Source organism: Molothrus aeneus, chromosome Z, assembly GCF_037042795.1.
Source record: "Molothrus aeneus isolate 106 chromosome Z, BPBGC_Maene_1.0, whole genome shotgun sequence".
NCBI classification, from domain to species: Eukaryota; Metazoa; Chordata; class Aves; order Passeriformes; family Icteridae; genus Molothrus; species Molothrus aeneus.
The window spans coordinates 9,309,453-9,337,006 of record NC_089680.1 but is presented as its reverse complement, the minus strand read 5'-3'; the positions used below and the strand labels follow the sequence as shown (position 1 = coordinate 9,337,006).

At 43.8% G+C, this 27,554-nt stretch overlaps 1 protein-coding gene across 1 annotated transcript in view; it reads left to right on the top strand.

Moving 5' to 3' along the window:
• Positions 1-27,554, top strand: part of CCBE1 (collagen and calcium binding EGF domains 1) — a 92,089-nt gene that overhangs the window by 42,504 nt on the left and 22,031 nt on the right. The window lies entirely within an intron of this gene.

The window sequence follows — 27,554 nt, the reverse complement described above, 5'->3', positions numbered from 1 at the left end:
AGGTCAAAAATAACCCATGGAAATAGGACACTGTTATTTGCAGTGTTTGTGAAAGTAAATCACAGCAACCAATCTGGTCAAATCAGTGCTGGAGAATGATGCATGGATGGTTTCTCTGCTGAAATCAGGGGGTGAGCTCAAGGGTAAATTACAGGCACTGAGAGTATCAAGAAAACAGGCTTAAGTTTTGTTTGTAGGGGGGAAAAAGAAATCTCACCTTATTCAGATAAATACCCATTTTTAAAAGCAAAGATTTGATGTTCAAGCATAAATTAATCTCTTAGCCACTGCCACCAAAGGCACCTGAGTTATTTGGCAGCATCACAAACCTGGCTGTGGTTTGGGAGCACCTGTATGGTCTCAGTCCTCTGGAGGGCAAGGCCTGTGATTCATCCTGCTGGGAGCAAACCCAAGGGATCTGGGATTGGTTGAGCACCACAAGTTGGGAGCAGAGGCTAATTGTATTAAAGAGTTCACAAACAAATGTGTCAGAAAACAGGAAATAACAATACTTAGGGCATGCTATCTCCTGATTTAAGGGCTAAAATAAGAATTTTAAAATATTTTGTTGCCTGAAACATTTATGTGTAAGAAAACTTGAAATGCTCTTTAAATTATCTGGGATTTTTTTCTATTGAAAATGTCATCAAAATTGACACAGTCATGGAAAACACTTGAATTACCATTAAACGGCATTTTTCCTGTGCTGGATGGGTCTGCCTGGAGTTTTTGACCTAGCCTCTTCAAGTCAGAGACAAGCCACTTAGAAGGGAGCTCATGAGAAATAGTTTTAAAAATGGGATTTCATTTTCAATGGATGTACATGTATATAGATTTATTTACTTGACACTAGGATCAGATTACTTTGAAAATTCGTAGAGCTGAATTAATTTGCTTTATGTTATAGCACAGAATAAAATCTCACTTCTTTGTGGAGCACAATTACAGAAAATACTTCAAGCTACCCCATCCTCTCAGTTATTATCTGTGACATGATTGTGTAGGTATCATTCATTTTGTGAGTAATAACCATGTTGGGATCAAGTCACAGATAACACAGTGGTTAGGGGAGACTCTGGAAGATGGCAGGAAGGAATAGTTTGGAATAAAACAAGTTGCACAGCACCACTGCAAAGCTGTTGTGGCAGGAGCCTGTGAATGCACCCTGCCTACACTACTGAGCATAATCCAAAATCTCAGCATCAACAAAGTACTAATAATAATTTTCCTGGGAGCCTGGAGCCCATTGTTGTACATAAAGAAAGGAAAAGTAAATAAAGTAACTCCTATTGTAGCTATTTTTAAATGCTCAATCTGGAATGCTGCTTTTCAAAAATACTCTCTTTTGGATTTTTGCGTGCATTTGAACTGATTCCAGCACTTTTCTACTCGGTGCTGTTCAATCAAAAAATTTGTAAGGTAATAGGGGTAATCCCTTTCCTGCTGTAATTCTACTGGTAATAATTTAATTATGTCAAGAATAGCTGTTTTAATTATTGCATAGTAAATGAGGCATTAATAAGTCCCTGAACATCCTGGGGATTGTGGACTTCCACAGTGCATGTAAGGTTTTGGTTTTTTACTCTTTGTTAGTGGTCATACGTATTTGGAAGCAGTGGTGATTCTGACACCTGTGTCAAGAATTCTTCAGATGAGACAGGGAGGTATATTAAAAATGCACCCTACAGTCTTTGAAAATAAAGATTGTCCACGGCATCACTGGCCTATATCACACTTTTTGAGGTGTATCTGAAAATCTGGATGAGTGGCAGCTAGAGGCACAATAAAGTAGCATTTTTGGCAACATCTGACATGATTGAAACAGTCTGTGTGTTCCTGAGAAGCCCAGTTCCTTTTTTATTTACTATTTTTCCTCTGTTATTTATAAAACATCGCAGCAACATAAATATCCTACAAGAAGAGCTTATTGCATCCTGTTTAAAATAGTTATTCTGCTGTGTACAAGCCTTATTTCCTGCATACTCAAAACCGAATTTGCCATCCTGATTTGGCCCAGTGCTTATAGGAAGATTTACACTGACAAATGCAGATGAATGCATGTCTCTCGAGTGCCTGTAGTGCTTGACCTTGGGCTGTAACGCACCTTTGCTGGGGGTTCCCTCAGGGATGCTGCTAGATGGGACTTCTGATTGGTGCTGCTGAATTTTACAAAATTGAAGCATCTCCATCACGAGTGGTGCAGTAAAGCTGCCACAGAGCACGCGATATTAAATGGATTACCAAAAAGCCTTCCTGCTGGCTGCAGTGCTCGCCTGTCTACCTCCTGGAAACGAGCACAAGAACATTTTTTTGGGAAGCGAAAAGAACAGTGTGTTTCCAGTGAAGTATCATAATTTGTCCCCTAAGGGTTCATTGAAGAATATTCTTTGGAGTAATTATTTTTCATTGGGATAAGAAAGGCCGTAGAATTTTAGATGTTGTGTGGGTTCTGGAAAAACCCCAGCTAGTGAACAAACTTTCTTTTCTCTTTGTGGCAAAAGCTTATTATTCACAGCAAGGAATTCAGCCTGACAAGAAACTCAGATCTGACTTCCATTTTAATAGCCCTCCTCCTCCTCTTGCCCTCTGCTCTAATCTGGCAGACTTTCACATTTCTTGCAAAGATTTTCATTTTACCACAAGCGTAATTTCAAGACGCAATAACATTGTTCTCTTTATTGGGTTGTTTTCGGTTGTTGCTTAGCCAGGAACCCAGGCTGGTACTTCTGGTCCCTGATGTGACTCACACAGGAGGAATGCCCTGACTGAAGATTTGCCCCGGGCCAGCAGTGGCTTTCCAGCCTTGCCGGGTCAATGCAAGGTGTATTTGTGTCCCTTGCATCCCCTCTGCTGCCGCCCTGGCATATCAGTAGCTGGCTTTCATGGATAAAGGACAGCAGAAGAAAAATACCTTCAGTGCTAGAGGAACATTTAACCCTTTGAATGAGAAAGTAAGGTAGAAATGAAGGTGAAAGGAGATTTGTCTTGTGTTTCCACGGGTACAGTCTAGGCTGAGGTGAAGTGGGCAACCTGGCAGTGCTGGAATGCTGAGCATCCAAAGGGCAAGGATGCCTTTGCCTTCCCTGCCCAGGGCTCCCTGCTCACCGCTCCCACCAGAGCAGCTTTGTGCTGCCTCCATCCTTGCACAAACACAAGGCCTTGCTGGCACATCACCCTCAATTACGGCCATGCAGCTGATGGTCTGCACTCATTAATCATCACGGGGAGGAATGCTGGGGAGGCAGCTGTGCAGCTCTCTCTCTCGTGTCCTTGCTGATACAAGGTCTTCTCACATTCTGGTATTAAAAACTTGACTCCCTCTTTATCACTGTCTGCAGACAGGGCACAGCTGTGGCCAGCAGCACCAGTTGTCTTGAGGTTCAAACAGGCACAGCCTTTCACTACCCCTGTTCCACATTTGTGGGTGCGGAGGACAACCCAAGTGGAGATGTGCTTCCTACATCACAGCAGTCATGGGCATCCCAGCCAGTGGCACAGGCACAGAGAAAGCTGAGGTGAAATCTTCAAAGGAGATGCAGGTTTCTGTGACTTAATAAAAACAAGCAGAGGTGGGTTTTGTGCAGGATTCCAAAGATGGGTGAGCACCATTGTGTCCCTTCCACCCCACCAAGGCTTGAGACACTCATCTCCCTGCAAGACTAGCCCTGCAGCTAGTAAACACAGACAGTAAGTCTTGGGTTTCCCTCCCTTCCTCCAGTGTTTTCACTGCCAAGCCCAAACTTTATGTGCAACAGATGGAGCCAGTCTGCAAACTCATAGTGCCTGCTCATCTCCCAGGTTTGACCTTTGCATGTAGAAAATGGCAGGGAATTCATATGAGCTACTCTAGCAATCTCTGGCAACTTGATTGATTTTTAAGGGCTGAAAAACATGTTTTGCATTTAAAGCAGAGTTCATTAGAATAGCTGGGGTTGCTTAGCATTGCAGTGATGTGTTTAAAAAGAAAATTAAAGAGAAACCTAATAGCATAGCTGGCTTTCTGCATTTGCCAGAGATTTGAGAAATATATTAAATAATACTTCAGCACAGAGTCAACTACAGGAACTTCTTAAAACTCTCTTTGGAGTAGTGGCAGTGTTACTGATCTTTTAAAGTAAAATGAAACAGGGGTAGCTGTGACCTTGCAATATCATCAACATGAGAACTACCTGTCCTGTGGTTTATGTTTCCCCTATTATCCAACAGCATGAAGAGAAAGGAGATGGGGAGCAATGCCTGACAATATTCTGTGTGCAAGTGTGCGAAGACAAGAGGGAAGAAAAGGCACTGCAATGTACCAGGAGGTACCCAGGGCTGCAGACCCCACACATGATGGTTGCACAGGACAGGAAGGTCCTTCGTGGAGGTGGTGGATGGATGAGGCCATGCCAGAACATCTCTGCACAAGGCCAACACCCCTAGAAGTGGTCTCTGCCCAGCAGAGAAGGTGGGGTGGAAGGTGAAGTTGTCTTTTCTCTCCCTTCTCTCACAGAGAATATCAAGAGGGTTTTTTTTCTGTACGACCCTTTGATTTTTGGAAAGCCAAAGAGCATGTGGAAATAAAGCAAGGGCTGCAGAAGGCAAAGCTTGGGGAGAGCTGGAGCTCACCTTCCAGTCCTTTCTGGTGCAAAAAATATTTTAAGCTGTCTTCTCAGGTGATGCCTGGTTTGGAACTTCAATTTGCATTTGCTGTAGTAGGGACCCCTCACAGCTAGACCCAGAGTCAGTGGGAGCCAGGTTTCAAACACAGAACAGCACAAAAACTGAAAAAGCAGCCTCTTTGCAGCACAAACCACTCCAGTAAGTGGAGATTTTTGGTTGATTGGTCGGGGGTTTTTTGTGTCTTAATCTCCCTGCATTTCAGCTCACTACCTGGCAAAGAAAGGAGGAAACTCTCCACAAATTTCACAGAACCTGCTTATTTTTGTGTGTATGTAGAAGAGTGTGTGTCTAGCTCAATACATAAAATTTGTGATATAAAATGAACTGTTAGAAAACAGCTCTTGGGCAACACATTCATCTTTTCCAACTGATACAATCCTAATTCTGAGTGAGCAGTCATGTTTTGACTTTTGTGCTGAATACATAGGGTTTTAATCCTGTAATCTTTCCTCTTGGCTGCAGTGGCTGATCTCCAATCTGAATCTTATAAAATGGTTTTTAGAAATGTATGCATGCTAGTAAATTTTCTTTATCTCTTATAGCAATAATACTTTCAAAAAATGCTGTGGCACAGATAAGCACATGCTGCACATGAATCTGTCCTTAGCTGACATGTGGGTTTGAAGTGTTTTCTTAGCCCCTTGGTAAAATCACTTCCAGTGTTTCCTTTGCATCTCTTTGTGCTTGCATCAGTCAAGAATTTATTGCGAAAGGTGAAATGTCTCTTCCAAAAATACAAAACCACAGATCTCCAGTCAAAGGCTACAGGGAAGTGTGCAAGTTCCAAGCAGACCATATAATGAAGAAGTGAATGAATCATTTGAACTCAGTGAATGGACTTTCTGGTCACTCCTGGGGTCCTTCTCATCTGCAGTGGGTTATTTCTTGTGAGTTCTTCCCACCTCCTGTCTGATGCCATTACTGTCACAAATGTCCAGCAGTGAGGCAGCTGCCTGCCTGAGCACTCAGCAGCGACTGGCAGCACTCCTACCTCCCTCTTTCCTCCTGCAGATCAACCCTGTCTTGTTTGTCCCGGTCCTTTCTGAGCTTTACCTTCATCTTGTGGGGCAGATAGAGCAATCTTGCAAGATATTTTCAGCTTTGAGAAAAAAACAGCAGTTTTTTTCAGTTCCTGTCCTCTGCAGCACTTTCAGCCTGCATTGTGTTGTGGATGCCACTGTGTCTCCTGCAAGCTGCTGGGCTCTCTACAGCTGCTCTAACTCTTTGGAAGAGGAGAAATAATAAGTAGCACCTGGAGCTAGAAACATGTTGGTTGTGGCACAGCTGCTACCTGTTGGGTTAACGTATTTTATCTGTTTTTTTCATCTGAATGAAGGACAGCCTCAGAGCAGCCCTGTTTTCTTTGGCTGCTGTGCTATCACAGAGCTGTGCTTCTCACTAGCATTCCCCTCTGTTCCTCTTCTGGGTCTAATGCTTTTGTCAAATGCTTCTTCACTGCTGTTATTTATGTGGGCCAGAATGTGCTTAGGAGAGGCCCACCAAGATTTATATCCTATCATCTAAAGCATGTTTTTGGAAATAACAGCATAATTAACAAGGAAAACAACTCCCTTCTGCAACAAGCCAGCTTGTCGTGATGGTTAGCACAGTGACAAGCAGCCACTGGTGAAATTTCAGCTCTTGAAAAAGGACTGCTGTATTTTTGTTGTAGGGAAAGCTTGGCATGTGCCTCCACTCAATTATCAGAAACATGTTGAGGCATAACCCGTGCTTAGCTAGAAAATGGTGTCAGTACAGCCATTAGCTCCTTGAGTTGTTTTTGGATGATGCTTTAAGGATTATTTCTTGATTTTGGTTTCTGAATGTGATGCTGCTAAAAATGTCAGCAGTTGTCTCGGAATTTGCAGCATGTTGAGTTCTCAAGTGAAAGCTGAAAGTTGCAAATTACTCAGGAAAAACAGCAGTATCTTGGGGATCTGAGCTGACTGGGATCTGGGGTTGGGAAAGCACTGATTGCAGTTGTTTGTCAGTCACTTCAATGTGAGCATTTGCCACAAGAAGTGCTGGTCAGAGAGAATGCTGTGAACTGCAGGCACCGCTGCTTCTGTCTGCACCACAGTGCTCAGCAGCACTGTGTGGTCACTGACTTGCTGGGCTGTTTTGCTTCCCCATGGACCAAGACCAGAGACTGTGGCTGTCAGGAGGGCCATGGCTGTGTTTTAGGGTAAGGACTTGGTGCAAGTGCCTGCTCTTTGTGTGTGCAGTGATCTAGAGCAGGGGAGGTCCCTGCTGATGTCAGGGTTTGCAGTGAGCCCTTTCATCGTGCCCACCATGTGGAAACCCGTGAGAATCGTGTTGCAGGGCTGTGCAATAGGGTGCTTAGCTGTGCGGTACAAGAGTGTCTGCCTCTGGAGTTTTCCCAAGGAGAACAAGGGCTTGCCTGTTTTCTTACACATTTAGATGTGCCTCTGGCTGAATGTCTGAGTCAGCGCACACTGCTGCCTCCTTTTCAGAGCTGACGATAAAGGCCTTCTGACCCAGACCTTGATTTTAGTCTTTAGAGGCTGTCTCTTATTCCCTGTTAGTATTACTTAGTGTAATACTACCCCATAATGTTTTCTCAGTTGCATTAGAACTCCCAGCTGGTTTTTAGACTTTCTTCCAACCCTGCATTTCCACAGGTGCCATGTCAGAGGCAGACGGGGGTTTGGAGGAGCTCAGCCCTGGAGCTGTTTCACATTCCAATGGCCAGAATGGAGGAGCAGAAGTCCCTGGGTGGAATCTCTTCTCCATAGCTCCAAAGCATTAAGAGCCATGCAATTAAGGCTTGTTGCTTGTAGAAGTGCTGGTTTATCCATCTGTATCTGTCTAAGTGCACATGTGCAGCATATGCTGGCCCCTGTGGGCCCCCTCTTGCGTAGTCCTTTAGAGCAAATCCAAACCTGACCCATGGTTCAGCTGGGATGAAGTACAAACTGAAGTCCAGGCATTGCATGGAACATCTGCTGGTAGAGTCAACACTGCAACAGCCTCCTCAATCCGCACTTACTTAGCACCTATAGGTTGAATTGTGAAATGTGGAGAATCCCATCACATACTTCACACATTTCCTGTTGACAATGAAGCCGTGGAAGCAGGCTGGTATCCATCCCCACTGGAAACATTCATGTCAAAGTTTCATTCCAGGAAAATCATTTGGGTTGTTCTGTAAACTTCGCTGAGCTGGTCTGTAACCTTTTGTCCAGCTGTGCCAGGGACATGTAACACAGCTGGGGTGAGGCCTGATCCCCTCCCTGCACTTCAGAGCGCTCTCCAGGTATGACCCAGGAATGCAGTTGTAATCCTCGTTTGGTTAGAGACCATTTAGCTTGCTGTGTGACACTGTATTACTGCTCCTTTCACAAGAGAGAGATTACGGCCATGTGGTTTTCCTTTCAGATTTGGGTCTTGGTTTCCATTTACAAGTGGTTCTTGTAAACAGAGTCTCCCTGCTTCATTTTGTTGAAAAGCTTCTTGTCATAACACTCGGGGGGCTGCTTTATCTTGCTTTCAAACTAGCCCAGGTAGCTGGCTAGGCTGAGAGTAAGCTGCTCTTCCTCAGCATTCCTACTTGCAACAAGAACTTCAAAGCTTAGGACCAAAGGAAATGGCCTCAAGTTGCACCAGGGGAGGATTAGTTTGGATAGCAGGAAAAATTTCCTCAACAAAAGAGTTGTCAAGCACTGGAACAGGCTGCCCAGGAAAATGGTAGAGTCATCATGCCTGGAGGCATTTAAAACACAGGTGGATGTGGCACTCTGGGACGTGTTTGGTGGTGGGTTTGTCAGGGCTGGGTTAATAGCTGGACTCAATGACCTGAGAGGGTGTTTTTGTATCAGCTTAGATAGAACGCTGGCAGGTGGCAGCACAAAAGCAGCACAAGGCAGGATTGGTGCTGTGCCTATCAACCATCTGCAGCTGGCAGCATCTCTGCCTGCCTGTGACAGTGGGGACAGGCAGGCTTGTACCTGTGGTGCTCACCCTAGCCCTTCTTGTGGGTTTGTCTGAATCCTGTATAAACCTCCTTCGGCCTCTAGCCTCCAACTCACCCCAAATATTGCAGCTTAGTGTTGCATGAAATAGTACTTGTTATCTGGTTTATTTAATTCTGCTGCCTCATCATTTCCCTGGGTTATCTTTGGACTTTATGAAATGAGACATGGCACAGCAATGCTCCTTATCTGCCTGCTCCGCACCATTCTGGAGTTTCAGTCCATTGTTCCACCTCTCTTGCACTGTCGTTTTTTAATTTTGGGGGTTTTTTTACATTGAAAACTTCTTGCCTTATTTGCAAATTTTCTTTGCAGACTTCCATGCTTTTGAACATTCCTGTCCTTTTTCTCCAGACATCTGAAGATCTCTCCCTCACTCCAGGATCTGCCCTTATGAGTGTCTTCTGGTCAGCTCTTTGGAGCTGGGGATGCAACTCACTTTATGTTTACAACTGCCTTCAGGTGTTTTGTCCCAGTCCTGTAGATCCTGGGAGCCTCTTACACCTGCATGTGAGCTGGTGGGTTACAGACCATCAACCCCATAGTCTGTTCAGGGGCTGCAGTGAAGGGAGGGCTGCTGGACCCTCAGTTTCCTGGGTGATGCTGTGTGCAGGACATGCAGCAGCCAAGAGGTGAGGAAAGGGTACCTAGGATTAGCCCATCTCTTAGGGTATCCCTGTGCAATGGCTCCCTGGGCTGGCTCGGAGAAAACTGCTGGCTCCAAATGTGCTGGTGACAAGGGAAGCAGGTTCCTGCAAGGAGGGAGCAGCTCTGGGGTGTCAGCACAGTCACAGGGCTGCCTCACTGTTCTCCTGCTTTCATAAGACAGTGCCATTCTAGGTACTTTGGAAATGCTAAAGCAAAGTGTGTTATTGCCTTTTGGGCACCCGTGCAGTCTTGCAGCAGGGAGATGCTGAATTTCCCTACAAATAAAAACCTGCCTTTTCAGGTCATTCAGAATGTGTTTTCTGGCTTTTGTACAACAGGAAACTTAATGTTGCCTTTTTTTAATATTATTTCCTCCACACCAGACCTTATTTCCTCACTTTCCTTTCTGCTTGCTGGCCTGCAGAGACAAATCCAGGTAGGCTGAGGAGGGGAAGGCAGATGGGGCCATACAGCACGTTCTCATCTTGGTGCAGTTGCAAAGCCCTCCCAGCATGTCCAGAGCACACCGGCTAACCCAGGCTCTGCGGATGCAGTGGAATTCTGGCCGTGATTCCTCATCCATGTGAATAGCCCGGATTTTTGTACGCCCTGCTGCATCCAGGACAGGCAGGTCTCCAGGGCACTGTGCATACAGCACAGTCCAGAACCACAGTGATGGTTTTGTTTTTAACCACGCTGACAATCCCATTGTGTTATATAAGGGCCATGCTTATGTGCTTTCATGTGAAATGGTGCCATTCTCTTGCCTTGTCTGAACTAGACATGCCTACATCAAAATCTGTTTGCTGAGTGAGAAGACATTAGCATTCCCAGAGATGATCCTCAGTGCATTGCTGGCTGATGCATTTGTTCTCTCCTCCTCTTCTCCTGGTTTCTAAGTAGCAAAGAATGTATAACTAAATAATGATTTGGGGGCAAGAAATTGGTAATGGAAAAAAATAACTTGAATGAGATTTGATAAAAAAAGCACTGCTCTGATTCAAACTCATGGGTTACAAGCATTTCCTGCAGGCCAGTGGGAATTGGAAGACTGTCTCCGTGGGTCTTTGAAATCTTAGATGTTTCTAAAGTGAGACAATCTCTGTGCCTGTTAGAAAAACATTAGACAGCAATTAAGCTGTATTTTATCAAACAGCTCTTTTAGGTAGTACAACCAGCAGAACAAAATCCAGTCCCACTTTACAGATAGGCCACAGCACAAGTGTAATTTCTTTTAATCTGCCACAACGTTGCATAGGTTAATACATTTTTAACTTGTTGATTTTGAACCCATACAGGGATTACTGTGATCTCTTAATAAGCCGTGTTGACTAGAGGAGATTAACCCCTACTATTAGAAGTTGAGCTAAATCTCTGGCGAAGGCAGAAAGCTGAAGCAAAAATCTGTGCCACTGGCAAAGTCTGCGGATCGCTCCCCAACTGGCAAAATGCTTCATCTTGCTGGACTTAAAGCAGACCTGCTCTGAGAAGGGGTCCTTATCAGTCCTGTTTTCCCCTCACTGGCTGAATGATGGACTACAGCTGCCAGGCCCAGGACCTCTGGTGTGCTGGGATGAGGGGAATGACCTGGGCAACCCTGGGGGTGAGTCCCCAGCCTCAGCAGCTGGGCAAGCTGCTTCCCTTGGTCCAGAGCCCTTGGTGCATGTGGATGAGGAGGCTGTGAGCATGGCTGGGTGCTCCCGCCTGAGCTCCAAGCTCACTGAGCCTGGCTGGACCTGCCGTCATCGCAGGGGTGAGATTGAACCAGAGACTAACAGATGCAAAGGCTGAATTGAACTGCAAAGAAACCCCAAACAATGCAAACTGAGCTTCCCCCAAAACACTAGTGCTTGGGGGCTTGTAGTTTCCTTTTTGCCTTTGTGAAGAAGTCAGTCAAGTCTGATCTGCAAACACCACTTTTTGGTGAGGAACTGGAATGCCTTGGCCCCCAGGTCCATCTTATATTTTTCTTAGAATCAGTCATTTCCTGACACAGTGCTGTAGTTCGGTTTCTCCCCTGCCCTCCTCCAGTGAACTGTTTGTCATCCCACTAAAAAAAAGAAATTACCTAGCTCAAAGCCCAGGGATCCTTGAGGCCAGAGGAAGAGTCATGAGGTTTGCTGTAGCTGTTCAGCCTGGAGAATGCACTCGCAGATCCTCTGGGTCCAGCCTGGCGCTCCCAGTCATGCTTAGCGGCTAATTAGCTCCCCCAGCCCTTTCTCTGGGAATCACGATAATGAACATAAAGAACTGTTTATTCTAAATGAGACTTCCCAAGGGTAACAGCCTCCTCAATGGCTGTAGAAATGGAAGGCAAGCCTGAGGAAACACCAGGGTGCTGTGGGTTTTGGCAGCAGTTGATAAACATTTCTTTGTGGATGGAGCAGAGCATGTAATTTACTGTCCAGCTCTAATAAGAGCAGATTTGGCCATTTTGCTGTTCTTTTCCATTGCTGTCGAAATGCAACAGCTAAATCCCAATGAGAAATTGAGCAGCTGACATTTTTGTAGGTAGCAGCATAAAACTTACTGGACTCTGTGGAAAGTGGATTCATCATTTTTATAAGACCTCATATGTTCTTTTAACTGTTTTGTCACTCACGGAAGGGCAGACCAGTCCTGCCCATCCTTCCACAGAAGACAGTTGTGGTGGGATCAGACAACAGCTAAACAGTTGCACAGCTTTCAAGGGCAGGAGGCTTCAGCTGGATTTTGTGCTGGTTCTGCATTGCACAGGTGAGAATAAAGGGGGTGATCTCAAGCCACGAGCTTGCTCCTCAAGCAAAACTATCAGCCGTTTTTTCAATCCTCAGCAGCATTTACTCCAAAGATCATACCCTGGCAGGAACTAATCAATCCTCAGCAGCATTTACTCCAAAGATCATGGCAGTTCCCTGGCAGGAACTAATCAGTGGCTGCTTTACTGTGATTCTGGTGATAACAATAAAAGCAAAATAAAAATCCTATTGTCCCTTTTTCGTCCCCAAAACCATAGAACAAGGAAATATATCAGCACAGAGCAATGTCTGGGCAGAGTGATGGATTCAGGCAGCTGCCCCACTTCCAGGCCCACACTAGCATGTTCAAAACTGGCATGGGCACCTTTGAGCACTACTGCACTACACTGTGTGTGAACAGTGAATTAAATCAAAGAAAATTCAGAGACACGAGCTGTGTGCCAGTGAGGCCAGTACCCATGTCATCAGGTAGTGACAGAGCAGTGCTTGAAGCTTCCTGGCATAAGCTGTTGGAGAAGAATCAGGCTAGTTAGGGTCTAGAATTAACCCTCAGCTCAAGGGGTTAATTCATGGGCCCTGTCATAGGTATACAAATTCCACAATGGGCTAGAAAAGATCCAGACATAATGACCAATTCCCACGATTCTTCACCCCAGCCTGTGTTTTACAGTTGTCCCCCCTTAAACATCCACCACCACTCCTGGATGGTGCAGAGTCCCCTCTCAGAGCTGCTGTAGCAGCCTATGGTGTATCAATGTGGTGCCCTGACCCCATCTTCTGCAGGACTGCATCATTAAAACATTCTGGCAGATAAAGTTGCTAAGTTGGACATTGGCTAAAAAGATGCAGGCAGAAAAGCATAATCTCTGATGGCTTCAAGCAGCACTGAAAGGGAGTTTGTTGTTCAGGGAGTGGTGAGAAATAAAGTCGCCATTGCACATGACAGTGACCTTGTGAACATACAAAGGATTTTGGCACTCACAGATTAAGGAAAGCCAGCGTTAACCACATGCCAGCATATTTTTCACTGGGCTTCTGTGGTTCTCTGTTGTGATTCAGCATGTAATTGCATGATTATAGTCTGGAGGTTTTTTCCAGTTCCATTTCTGGAAGGGTTTCCTGAGAGGTCCAGATACAGTGATGTTTTAGTATTGCACACTCTCTGGCTTAGGAAACAGCTGAACCCACAGGGAGAGTCAAAGGAGCTGCACAGCTGAGAGGGTGGCTGCCCTTGTCTCCAGCTCTGCAAACTGAGTTCCCCTAAGAGCTCCCTCAAGGCTGACCCCTCTCTGGGGGAGCTCTGGGTTCACAATGTTTGGCTGTCAAACCACAGGCACACTCCCAGCCTCCCACATGGGGTGATGCATCTGTGCATAGGGGTGCTCGGGGTTGAGGAAGTACCTCTGTGGGGTCTTCCCACCCCAGAAGGGACGTGGCTGGAGACTGTCAGCAGAGTGAGCAAGGAGGCCATCTCCTCCTCTTGGTTTTGGTGCAGATTTCATCATTTCATGGCCTTTGACCACCTTCCCTAGGAGTGGAGCTCTAAAAGAGTTTAAATAAATTATTTGGCTCTGGTGAAAACTGGAGCATTAAAGCCCGGGTTTTCTCTGCTTACATGTATGTCTCAAGCAAGGCGCTGGGCTTAGGAGTTTTGCCATGCCACTGCCAGGATGAGATGCTCTCCAGAAGCATTTGTCCCTCCCTGAGGAAGATAGAGGCACCTGTACTTGAGCACATTTGTCCCTGTGCATGCTGTCATGGTGGTTTTGGTATGAAAATCATCTATTTCACAGGAAATTGTGTGCAGTTATAATAAGGAATGCGATGGCTTTGATTTTCCTGCACTGACGCTGTCCTTGCATCCTGTCATAGCTGAAAATATATTCATTCAGGAACTATTTTTCTGGTCAGGGTTTGCATAAGGATTTGGGATTCTGGTTTGTGACAGGCACATTTTGATGTCAATACAGTGTAAGCATCAATACTTTTCTTCTGTGAAAGGTAAAGAATGGCGTTTATTTGGTAGCAAATTGAAGGAATTAGAATCATAGAATTATCAAAGTGGGAAGAAAAAAAATTGAAGTAAGGAACTATCGATTTTCTTTATTTTGAACTTAGTTTCTAGTTGCAACATTCATACCCTAGTGGTTAACATCACGGAAGTAAAAACATATTATTACTCCTACCACTACTAATTAAGAGTGTGGAAAGGTCCAGAAATCCAAGTCAGAGCAAAATAATAGAGACATATTTCTAAATGAAAGTGTGCATTTTATTTTGTGCCAGCAAGCACCACACAAGTTTTAAGTAGAAGCTTCAAGCTCTGTGTGCAAACAGGAGAGTGTGATGCTGTTTTCAGGTTATGAACCCCCCCACACATGATGGCAATCATCACTGCAGAGCAGCAGTGCACTGGGTTTTGCTGGATCCTTGGGGTTACCTAATATCCTGGCATTGAATTCTTTCTTGGTGTTGTGCATTGCTTTCAGGATCTCTGTGTTACTAAAGCTTGTGCATTTTTCTTCTGTTTGCAATAGAATCTGAAACTTCACCGATAATGAACCACTCTGCTTAACATTGTGCCTTAACTTTAATTTGATTTTTATTATTGCACTTTAGGAGATTCATCCACAGAATTGTCTATGTGAGCAACAATAAAAAGCTCAAGTTAAATTTATTCTGAGTTATTATCTGCAATTGTGACAGATAATAGATACTGGATTTCTGTTAGTATTGTGATTCATTTAAATAAAAACCATATGTCTGAAGTCAGCGCCTTGGAGATAAGTCAGACATCTGGCTGAGATTCCACATTTGGGAATGTAAATGATGCAGATGGTGAGATTGTAATACACACTGTGCCCATCGGGCTGTAACACTGATGAACAAGCACTTCATTAGTAGAAAAGGTGGGAAAAAAATCCAAACCGAGATGAAATTTCTCAAGGAATGCACACAGTATTGATTTCACTTTGCTGCTTGCACTCATGGGTTTGAGGGAGTCTGCTTTACACCACATGCCAAAACTTTATTCCAAATATATTAGAGTGAGCCAGTTATATTATAGTGCTTTCAAACAGCCTTACAGAATCAGATTGATATCTCAGCCGGTAAAAATGTTGGGTTTTCTTCCTTGGAGTGTCTCAAAAATAAAAACCAACTTGTGAATAGAGTAGGAAAGAAAACAATTAGTTTGTTTTATTCTGCATAAAATACTACCTCTGTGAGAATATTCTAGTGTGAACAGTGCACTCAAAGACAATGCACAAGTATTGCATGTAGATGAATAGGTGGTAATGTAGAAGCAGTATAAAGTGACACAAAATGTATATTCTGAGAGGAACAGAAACACAAAATGGAAGTTCTGAGGTATGAATCTAGCAATTATAATCTTGTTTTTACTGATACTGATTTAGCCTCAGGTCTAAATTTAGCATTGTCTCTACAGGCTAGCACAGACAGATGCCTTGAGTGTACAGTGTGTTTACCTGCAAGACTGCTTTTTGGACACAACTTCCACTTTCCAGGAGGAACTGAATTTAACTCATGGAGAGCCAAAGTGACTGTCACCCACAGTTACACCAGCCATAATAAGCCAGTTAAAAAAAAAAAAAATACACTACTCTTCTATCTCCTAAACTTCCTTAGCAGTCACTTTGTATTTACTTATTTAAGTGCAACATCAGCTTGAAAATTTCTGGAAGCTTAGCAATGACACTGCATGAAACATATTACAGAAGGATAAATTAATAGGAAGAAATCACCCAAACTTTCCCTGGTGGCTTGCTTTAGATGAAGGTGTTGACCCTTGCCTATGGCCATGGTCATGGTTTTTCCTGAGCCTCCTCTCAGCCATGACTGCTGTGACATGAAAAAGATGTTTAAATACTGTATAGAGAATAAAGCATTAGCAGAAATGAAGGCACATATGATAGCAGTTGTATAACTTTTGTTACCAACACCAAATTTTCAGGTTTCTGGTGCCATTCCAGTGATGGCTGTGCAGGCAGGTTCAGGTCCTACCACAAGGACCATCCTTCCATATTTTTCCTTGGTATGAACAGGCATTACAGTAGCAAGATATTTATGCTGTAATACCTTAAATATACTAATGGTAAAGAAAGAAGCAGAAATGTGGCGCTGAGCATTATCAAGAAACAGCAGCCTGACCCAGACCACCAAAATTAGTCATCAAAAAAGTGACATTGTGAGAGAAATACCAAAAGCTGATGGCAGAGTAATGGGGAGAGACAGGTTCCCACAGGCAAACAAGAATATGACCAGCAGCAAGCACGTCTTAAAACTGACACCCAGCAGGACGTTTGCCCTCATTGTGGGTCACGGAAATAAGGCAGACAAAGCAAAGTCCCATCACTAGAAGAAAACAAACGTTTGCAAGTGAGTTGAAAAGACCTTGCAGTCACAGACAAAACCACTGAATGTCACAACTGGGCTGGTGCGCAGGGCAGTTGTCCAGGATGAGCTGCAGGGAGGGGAAACCTGATGAAATGAGACAAACTGAGGGGCCTACTCAGTCTTCCTGGGTAAATTGGTCAATCACCCTGACTCTGTTCTCACTCTGGTGTCAGGTTTTTTCACTTCTGAGCCCAAATGCTGAGCGCTTTTTGATGCTCCAAATGCCAGAGTCACTCCAGCACTGGCAGCTTTGAATTGCTTCCTGGAACTGCTGCACCAGCTCCAGCAGAGTCATCCCCAGTGTGCATTGGTTTTAGGAGAGGGTGAAGTAATACAAATTGGGTGAATGCCTGCAGGCATCAGTATCTGAAAACATGACCCCATTTTAATGGGAGGTGTAATTAATACAAGGGCAATTGCACTGTGCTGCAAGCCATCAGGCTTCCTCTCAGAATTCATCATGCTTGAGGCTCTCCATGCATCCACAAGTCACCCTCACCAGCTCAGGACCACATCTTCACTGTCCATCTGAGGATGGGAGGATCCAGGTTTGGGTTTGTGACCTTTCCTCTCACCTCCCTCGTGCATCCCAAAAGGTTTTGCCTTCAGCAAAAATCTGTCCCAGCAGCAAGGTTTTGCCCCACGACGAGTCCATTTTCCTTTGGCTCATTTCTACTTCTTTGCTCTCAGTGTTTCATAGCTGTCCAGAGCAAAATGCTTCTTCATCCTGCCTCAGGCTCCCTGGGTGCCATGCCTGGTAGCAGACCTCATCCCTATTTTTGAGGCAGTGAGTTAGAGGGGACTAGGAGGGAGAAGAGTCTTTCAACTGGAACATGGCTGCAAATATCAAGTATACAGAGTGAAATGGAGGTGAGTTTTCTCAGTAGCATTTCAGCATTTCATTGAAGTCCTGTGTTCAACCTCAACAGGTTATTCAGAGCTAAAACCATATTCCAGCAGCAGGTTGAGAAAGAAGAGCAGCAGCCAATGCCAGTCCCATTAAATTAGGCAATAAAACCAGGGAGTGGGGCTGTGGTTTGATCAGTTAGGGCATGGTGTGATCACTCCTGCAATTAGTACATGGCCAACAGGCAATTGGCTCAGGCTGGATTGAAAGCTGAGCCCTGTGTAGGACACAGTGTGGTGGGGAAATGTGGGGAAGTTTCTGAAAATAGCTTTGCTTTTTATGTTTAGAACTGTCTTAGTGCCACTCATTTGTTTATAAATTAAAGAGTGGGATGCACTGGCTTTGAGGGGGCACCACACTCCTTCCCAAAATCACAGCAGCCCGTGGCTGGATGGCATTCCTGCTCCTGCCACTTTGAACAGAGGAGCTGAGTGCCACATCAAAAAGTTGCTTTGTGAAATTCCCACTGTCTGCTGACTGCAGCATGAGTGGAGTAGTCTCAGCTATCCAGGCAGCTCCGACACCACTGCCATATCCCAGATACCAGGCCTTCCAGTTGCACCATATAAACAACTGCTCATTCCAGTAATGCTTCTCTACTTAGGAAATTGTTTAAGGATTCACTCCATCCACCCGATCCTGCAACAAATAATCTGCAGATGTGTGGCTCCAAAAATAAGCCTTGGCACTGGGGCCATGGTACAGCATCACTACATAATTCAACAAACTTTCATACTGCGTTGTCTTAGAAATTAATCTTTTCAGTATGCTGGAAGGGGTTCATGGAGACATATTCTATCCTAAAAGAGACTACTCTTTGCATAGAGAGTATTTTGCTATCATCTCCATTGACAATAAACATGGGTCTGACTTGTGAACATGTTATGTTAAGAATTATTTCTTCCCTTGTCCAATTCATTAAGTCTGTATACTTAATAAGCAGTTTCAGCATTTATAAGGTCTTCTCTGGAAACAATAAAACAGAGGGGAAAAAGAGAGAAACATCTGGATCAGTGAACACTTGAAATATTATCTTTTTAGTGTCTTTATAGATATTTCCAAGGGCTTACACTAAGAACTTAATTCCATTGCTGCTATTGATGTTGAAATTATATTAAAAAAACAACTTCAAGTTCTTGTTGCTTAGATAGTGATGATAATCGGCCAACTCTTCTGTTGACAATACTTTAATGAAAAAAATAGCATTGTTTGTATTTCATTCAAGTTTTACTACCATTTTTTGTCAGCTTTTCTTCTTTTAAACTTCCATTTGGAAATGAAGTGGGGAGACAAAATAGTGATTGTGGACCAAATCTCTCATTTAATTGGAATTTAACAGATAACCCTTTTTGTCCTCCCTTTTTTTTTTTTTTTAGTTTTTTGTTTGTATCCAATTTTTTAGTATTTTCAAAGAATACCTGCTAGTGTTATTTTTGACTTGATTATGTGAAGTTTCATGCACTTACCAAGCTGGAGTCAAGATGCTCAGGGGCTGGAGCACATTCTATACAAGGGGAACCCAAGGGATCTGTGTTTGCTCATTCTGGAGAGGAAGGAGCTTAGGGTGAATTTAATTGGTGCCTCCCACTAACTAATGGGAAGTTCCAAGGAAGACATGTTGGGGGTATGGAGAAGATGAAGCCAGACTTCATCAGAGGTGCACTGCAAAACAACACAAGACAAGAGCCACAGGTTGCAGCAGGGCCATTTTAAGCAGATATAAAGGAGAAAATGGGCAGCGAAGTGGTTAAGCACACAGAAGAGGGTCCCAGAGAAGTGAGGCAATCTCCATCCTTAAAGACATTCAACATCCATCAGGGCAAGTCTCTGAGCAGTTCTCTGCTGTCAGGTGCACTTGGATCACAATCTTTCCAAAGGTCCCTTGCTACTCAAATTATGCTGTGAATCTATTTTTCTAAAATTATGGGGGTTTTGTTTCTGTTGCTTGGCTGAAACTTTGCCTTGAAAAGTCCCCTCAGCTGTGCTGAAGCAGGGTCATGCCCCAGTGACTCTAAGCCAGTTCTGGAAGGATAAAAATCCTTAGGCATAAGGAGTTGTTAAGCATCCTTATGTGATTCACAATGTATAAAATTGGATTGCTTTGTGCCTTTCGCTCAACATGTTCTCTGAACAGAGGAGCCATCACATACCCCTTATCTATAGATGGTGTGGAAAGTGACCATCGAGATTTTCACATTGTCCCAGAAATCAGGAGCAATGTACATAAACCTCTGTGCCTTGCATGCCTCTTGTCCTTTCACTATGAGCTTTCCACAGAGAGGCAGAGTATCCAAATGCAGACATCATCCTCCTCCTATCAGTTTCCAGCCAAGTGCTGGAAACCGTAATATCGTCTGGACATCATGAAGAGTCAGTGTGGAGAGTACAGGACTAATCACATTCAAAGGTGCTCAAAGATATGTCTTTCTTCAAGTGTTTTTCCATGCTATTTGACTTCTTAAAAGCTGAAGGCTTTGTGTTTGGCTCTCCCCACTTCTAGACTATTTAAGTTGGAAGTATTAGCCTGGCTGGACTTATTTACTTACCTTTTTCCTGGAGTGGAATTTCAAAAACCATTCAAAAAACAAATTAAAAGACCTATTAAATATCTGGATTAAGTGTCTGGGTCTGTGTCTAGGGTGCAGATGGACAGTTTAAGGCGTAGATGGATGTTGTGCCCGAGGGGGGAGGGCGGGGAGTGTAGGAGCAGTGGTAGATGTCACATCCCAGATCCATCAAAACCAAGATGAATCTTTCAACTGTTTCAAAGACAACTGTCAGCAAGACTTGATCAAGTTTATGTCCGAGTGATTTTCTGGAACTACTCTTCCAAGATGTCCAATTGTAGCACATCCTCAGAGCTGAGCATGTCCTCATCCACCATCCTGAGCCTTGGTCAGATCCTGTTCCCAATCTGACACATGTTCCTGTCAAAGCTGCCAGGGATTGCAGCAGAACCAGGATCAGGCCCTTTAATATCAGCACTCCAGTAAGTAAATGTAGACAGAGTGACTGACTTGTCTCTGAAGGTTAATTGGGATTTATGTCCTGTTTGGAGATGCAGCTTTAGAGATCTGACTTCCTGGCACAGTTTGTGTGATGTGTTTTTCTGTGCATGCGTGCGTAAAAGGAGCTTTCCTTTTGCTGTTTACCTAAAGGAGTTTATTAGACATTGCTTATGCAGCATTTTTGTGATCTTGTTGATGAGAGATGCTATATAAACAGGGCTGCATTGGGCTGGATTCAGTAAGTCTGAGAGCTTGCCAGCAATTAGTGGCTGTTTGACTCCAGCGACTGAGCACCAGCACAGCAGCCAGCCCATGAGTGCAGCCCCTTGCAGCACTGCTCTGGCTCTGCCTTCCCTCATGAAATGGAATTTATTGCTCTCTATCTCACATGGACACTTGGTAGGAAATTGGAGCTACGAAATGAAGAGTCATGGAAGTTTAAAAAATCCAAGAGGCAGGACAGATGTGCTGTGATTAGTCCTGTACTCTGGCTCACCTTGGGTTAGATAAATAATTGAATGTGTGCCATCAGCAAAACATACTACTTACAGACTTGGAAGGAAATTTGGCTTGCAGTACTCTAATTGGAAGTTAGAGATGGTGGAAAAAAAGATTTTTGCTCGATTCTTGTGCTTTAGATCTCAAAACAGTGAGTTATTTTAAAACTGAATCTTAATCTTGGATCATTTAAATTTATATTTAGTAGGCTACTTGTTCATGGAAATTACTATATATTTATGAGGATGCATTATACTTTGCCAGTTCATTAGAACTTTATTAAATGCAAACAGTGCTATCATTGTATAAAATTCCTTTTTTTCTTCCCCTCAGATTTCATACCTGTCAAACATTGACTTGATTCTGCAGAATCCACACCAACTTCACCTGCAAAACTAAACAAAATCATTTTCTTGGTACAATGCCAGAAAATAAAAGAAATTTGTTAGAAAAGAGAGCAAGACAAAGCTGACAGCTGAGTCTAAGCAGATGAAAACAGTCAAAAGCCTTTTATTTAATCATTCTGCTATTTTTGACATGTTGTCTAGTGATAAACCACATGAGCATTCCCTTGTGTTATGAAAAAAAAAACTATGAAATAAAAATCCAGGAAAGAGCGGAAGAAAGTACAGTCTAGCGCTTGAAGGGATCTCATATGTGATTTCAAGGATGATGTTTACATGCATGTAAAATATCCAACAAATGGCTTTTCCAGTGGTGGCTGAGGTCATTACCTTTTCAAAGTTGTGTAACGTTTTCCTGATGAGAGTTTCCTTCTTCGCTAAGGGGACATTTGCAGGCAGACTTCTATTCAGTCATTTTTGGACACTGGTATGCTAAGTGAGACACAGGCCCTGATGGTTACCAGTGCTGCCAGCTGGTCTGCTCTGCAGAAAAAGATGCTGATCAGCCTGTCCTTGGTCAATGTGTTTGCAGCCTCGTGGCTCTGGCTGGGCCAGGAACCGGCCAGGGAAAATGTTGGTTCTGGCCCTGTTGCACAGAGTTATTGCTTCCCCAAAAGCATGGAACCGTGGTCTCTGTGGCTCATGTGGAAATCCCAACAGCATCTTTATGTTTCACAACAACAGCATCTTTAAGTTACACATTGAAAGGGAGGATCACAGGAAATGTTTCCAAAGGTCTTTTTCTTCTGCCCAAAAGAGAGATAGAAAGCTGAGGTTTAGTTGCCAGTTCTTTCTGCAATGAGCAGAAGCTTATGAGAAATTTTTTTCTGTTGTGGCTGCCTGCAGGGTTTTCACATCAACTCCTTTCTCTGAATCCTGAAGCCCTAAGAAAGTCCAAAAAAGATGGTCTCCTGGGAGTGCTGATCTGCTGATGCAGGGGGATGTGTTGGGGGAATGATCTCCCTGCCTTGATGTTGTTTGAAACCACTACTGAATACCTCACCACATCTCATTTACTTAAGTAAAACCACAAACCCCATTGGGAGAGGTGTCCTGCACTGTTCCCGCGGAGAACAGAGGCCCAGATTGTCCTACAAAAATAATCTACTTTTTTATTGGTGGCTAAATTTGTGAGACCTGTGAGGTTTTGTTTTTGTGCATCTTTCAGTTTCATGCAGGTCAGCACCTCCCAGCCCCAGCGATACCCATGTGGGGTAGAGGGCTTCTCCCACACCTCAAAGTATTTCTTTTCTCTTTTATAGAGGAATGAGCTTCAAGCATTCACAAATACTGTGCTCAGCAGGGGCTGTAAACCATCATATTCATTTGGAAGTTCTCTTCTGAGAAGAAGGAACTACAGTTTATGCTCTGCCACCATAAAAATCCCTTTGGCCATAAAAAGATGACATGAAACAGCACTTGGAGGAGGGAAGGGGTCAGTTAACAGTAAGGAGCAGCCAAGGAGCGTGTCTGAAAGCTTTCAAGAGCATCAGTCAGGGTCTCCCAGGGTAAGCACTGGCACAGTTCCTTAGAGTCAAGAGAGGTATGTGGCTTTTTCCAGGGGAGGATCTGGTCCCTGGCTTGCATTCACACAAGAGGAGTCCCGGAACTGTGAATCTTATCAAAACCTTCCCATTAGCAATGACTGGAATGTGATTTCATTTCTGGTATCAGTCTTAATAGCCAGAGTTGAGCAAAAGAGCAGATAGCAGGGCGCTTTTTTTTTTTCCCTGCTAAGAGAAAGAAAACCATTACATGTGGGCAAAATTATTTGACTTTAATAGCTAACAAAAAACAAGAGTTGGTTTCAGGCAATGCTTTTACCACTGAAAATTTTATTTCTGCAGAAATCAGCTAGTAAATTGCAGTGACTTGCTCTCAGAGGTCCGAGTTCCCCAGGGTTGTTCAGGCAAATCCTGCTCTGATCAGTCAGTTAAGAAAAATAAAGAAGCACACAGGTACCCACAGCACTCATAGGTGCTGGAGTGTTGGAAGACTTCACTGTGTTTGGGTTATTCCCCCTCAGCTGAGATGATGACAGGAAGGGCTTGGGCTGGCCTTGGACCTTGCATTACACCCAGTGTGAACATAAATTATCTCTTTACAAATCTGTGAAAAAGGACTAAGTCTGGAAATCATGGCAAAGTGTATGCTGAGCAAGTGTCTGCAGGGAGGCCATCCCCTCTTACTCAAGATTTCGGTATGTGTCCCACAGAAAGGCAAACAAAAATAAAGTGCATTGCTTCAGTTTTACACCATGTTGACATAAATCTTCTCTCCATGTGAATTACGGCAAAACTGTGCACAGCTACTGAGCTTCTGCACTTGTGCTGCAGATGGGCTTTGTGCGTGCTTTGGCAGACAAACCTGTTGCTCATTTGGATTTCATATAGAAGAAAAGTGAGTTTGATGCTTGGTTGGGTTTTTTTAGGCTCGTTTTTAGTGTGCCTCGCTGGCTTGCATTTATAGATGTCTAATTATTTTTTGTACATTCATTTCTGTAGCTTATATTTGCATTTTTGCTACACCATTTATTTCTCAAAGCAAGGGTGATCAAAAAAGAAACACTGGGCAGGAACAATAAGGAGAGGGATCTAACAAAGACCCTTTGTGCAATTAAAAATGCCATGCCAGGTGTAACTGGCAGGTCTTCAGAAGACAGCATAAGTTCTTCTAAGTTCAAGTTATGATTCAGGCTGAAGAAGTCTGGTATTGAAAAAAGTCCTCCCCTGCCCCAGTAGGAAATTGGTTTTTTATTAAAGACATTTCTTGAGTGTATTATGATTGCTTTCTACCTGCACCAACTTGAAAGAACAGTGCTGATCTATTTAAATCTCTATGAAATTCTAAGCATCTCTTTTGCCCCCTAAATTGCAACTGATCTGATATTTATATGTCAGAAAGAGTGTTTTGGAGAGTAGGGATTTGACCTGCCTGGCCACCTATGGAGTTACTGCATCTTCCAGTGGCATGACCTCAGGCCTCAGGGGAGCTCTAGAAACTGTCTGTGAGTGCTCTCCTAGCCCCAGTAAATGGGAGGTAAAGTTCCTCTTCTTGAACTACCCCTGTCTGGGAGGAGTCAGCCTGGAGACTGACTGCCTGGCAGCATTTTAGGGATAAAGCAAGGGCAATATTTTATCCTAAGAACTCACTTTCAGGCTCAACATAGAGATTTCTGTGTCTGCTTTGCTCCTAGGAGGATAATATTTCCTAGAGCAGACTCTTCTCTTTCTACTTTTGACATCTTTAGCAAGAGCTTCCTTAACATATTATGTTTAGTCTGAAACCGGTATAAAACATGTATTTTTCATCTTCTCTCTGCATTTCCCCTTTGTGTTCCCTTTTTTCAATCACTAAATGATGACCATGTATCTTTTTCAGCATGACTCATGGCAGAGATTTAGAGCTGCCTCTCCAAAACCTCAATAAACGCACAGAGCAGCTGTTGTTATAACCCAACTCACTGCCATGTTACTGCAAACAGATGCAGGTTAATTATAATTTAAAATGTTTATCCTGTTATTGTTTGCATTTCTGAAGATTTTCAGCAGCTGTAGGACCCTGAGTGACTCCCTCCCCTCTCACACAATGTGTTTATTTTCTGGGTTCAGCATGCCCTGTTCGGTGTCTCTGGCATCGCTGCGGTGTCCCGTGCAGAGCAGGAGGTGGGCTGGGGTGACGGCAGCTCTGCGCCAGGTGGAAGCAATTATGGGGAAAAAACGGTCCTCACTGGAAGACTTACTGCTGATAGCTGCCAGATAAGCTAACTTAATAAAGCAGTGGCTTAATTAAGCCACATTCCTCCCATCTTGCCTCTCGTCCAGCCTGTCTGAGGCGATGCTATCAAGCAGCTACTGCTTTGCAGGATGGGGCAGGGGTGCTGTGCTGATGCACCCCTGTGTGCTGGGCACTCTGGGAGGGGCTATGGGTGATGGGACACAGGGGAGCTCCTGGAAAACTCACCTCCTCTCTCAGTTGGCAAGGTAACAGGCCACAAATCCTGGAAAAAAAAAGACAGATCTGCCACTGTCTGCCACAGATCTGCCTAGTCATAAATATATTTATTGGCATCAAAAGTTTGACCCTAAATCCCATCTTCTGGCATTTAGTCTTCTAGAAGCATCTCAAACTCTAGAGCAGAGAGTAGGAGCACAATATCTCCCTCTTTCTCCAGCAGGTACCCGCCAGAAAAAATAAGGGGTGACTTGGTTTTGGGGTTGTCCCTATCATTACAGATTTTCTTACAACCACAAAAGCTGGATGTTGCATTAAAAAAATCATGGTGCCCCAAACCCTCTGTCAGTTTGGGGTTGTTCTTATTCCTGAGTAAAGATTGCATGAGAATCAAAAGTTACTGCATTTTTAATTGCTGAAGTAGCCCATTTAAAGCTGCAACAGATAAAAGTCAGCCAGAAGCTTCATCCTTTGTAAACCAGATTTCAGGTTAACAAATCAACCTAAATTCCCCAGAGCTCCAGGTTTTAGTGGTGGAGCTTCAAATTCACAGCCGTGTGTTTGTGTTTCGTGCATGGCCACAGGTACAGCTGCATAGCAACCACCTTGCTGAAAGTTATCCAGTAGCTAAAATTATCAGTAGGAACCCCTTCTTACCTCTCATTATGTACAACGAGATTGCTGCTGTGCAACGTTGATTAGACATGTCAGCCTGGACCTGGACGTCTGAAAATGAATGTTGCTATTAAAATGCCTTTGCTAATGCTCATGCGTCCATCATTTTGACAGATTTCACTTTAAGAATGTAGAAAACTAAAGCATGCAGGAATCCCAGGGTTGCAATGTAATGTTCAGAGAAACAGGTATTGTATTGTATTTCCTTTGCATTAACCCTAAAGTAGCAGTTTCCCTGGCAAAATCATGCTGTACTCAACAGTTGAGTACAGGCTGCACTAATGCAGAGATCTGTAACTTTCAACTGGGAAGAGATTATCATGTGGAATGTGGTCTGAAGGCATGGCATCCCCCTTCTAAACACTTCTTTAACTATAATTTAAAACTTCCACAGTGCAGAAAAATCTTCACACATTTAGAGAAAATATTTCAAAATCCCCTTATCAGTACGGCTTGGGAAAATTCCAACAAAAATTTGAGAGGGACACTGAAAACAAGGAAATCATTTCTCAAAACCATCTCATCCCACTGTGGAACCCATTGCTGCAAGAAGCTGCTGAAGGGAGGGATTTCAGCAAGCACTTGGATATCAGCCATGGGAACATGATTTTCTGGTTGTTTTAAGTGAAAGCTAAAGCACAAGGCTGTGCAATATCAGGGTGCCAGGGCAGCGTTTAATGCCTGAAACTTAGCATGTGATGGGTTCTCAATGTATGGCTGTGGGAGAAGGGTTTGATCAGGGCAAGTGTTTTGGCTTTTGGGAGAATCCAGCCAGGCAGATAAAACCTCACTTTAGCCACAAGAAAGCTGATGAATCCAGCCAAAAGCCATGACCAGCCAAGCTGAGAGCAGAGAGGCAGCTCCTGCAAGCTTCCTAGCAGGTGACTCCTTACCCTGGAGCAGGTTATCACATCATCTGCTGACACAGGTCTCATTGGTCCTAAACCTGAAAATAAGGTGGGAATTCCACGGAGAAGGGTACAAATTATGGAAGTTGCTGCTCCCTGTGGCTGGTTAGCTCTGGCTGGCACAACCCCACGGGTCAGCATCTCATGGCAGGGATGTCCTCCTCTCCTTGCTCATCTCCCAGCCCTCTCAAGCTGGGCTGTATCTTCCTCTGAAGAGCAGCTACAAGGAAGCCTCTTTTCTTTTGCAGAGGGAAGGAGATCAATGTGCTCTTGGAAAGCCATCAGCAGGGCTTGCAGCATATGAACAGCCTCCCCAATGCACCTTTGAACTCGTTCCTCCTGCATTTGTTTGTCTTGCAGATAAAACTTCACAGCAGTGTTTGGAGAGGAGTCTAATGAGGCACCACTGTTTGCATAACAAAGCAAGGCTTCCTCTTGAGATGTTCAACTCTCATTAGGCATAATTTATATTCCAGCTAATCTTAAGGAAGAGGGTAAAATAGGGAGCCAAAGTTTGTTTTTACATTGTTTGGAGAAATGCATTGTTTGTTTTAAGCCATCAGTTGCTACTGATAGCTAATTTAAATTCAACGTAATGATGATTTGTGATGGCTACATGTTGTCCAGTGGCTGACATGGCTTTAGCATTCTTCTGCATCAGTTATTGAATCAAAGGAAAAAACAGAATGGATGGTTTCCCAGTTTGGGAGATATTTCATCATGTCCACAAAGCATGAAAAAACT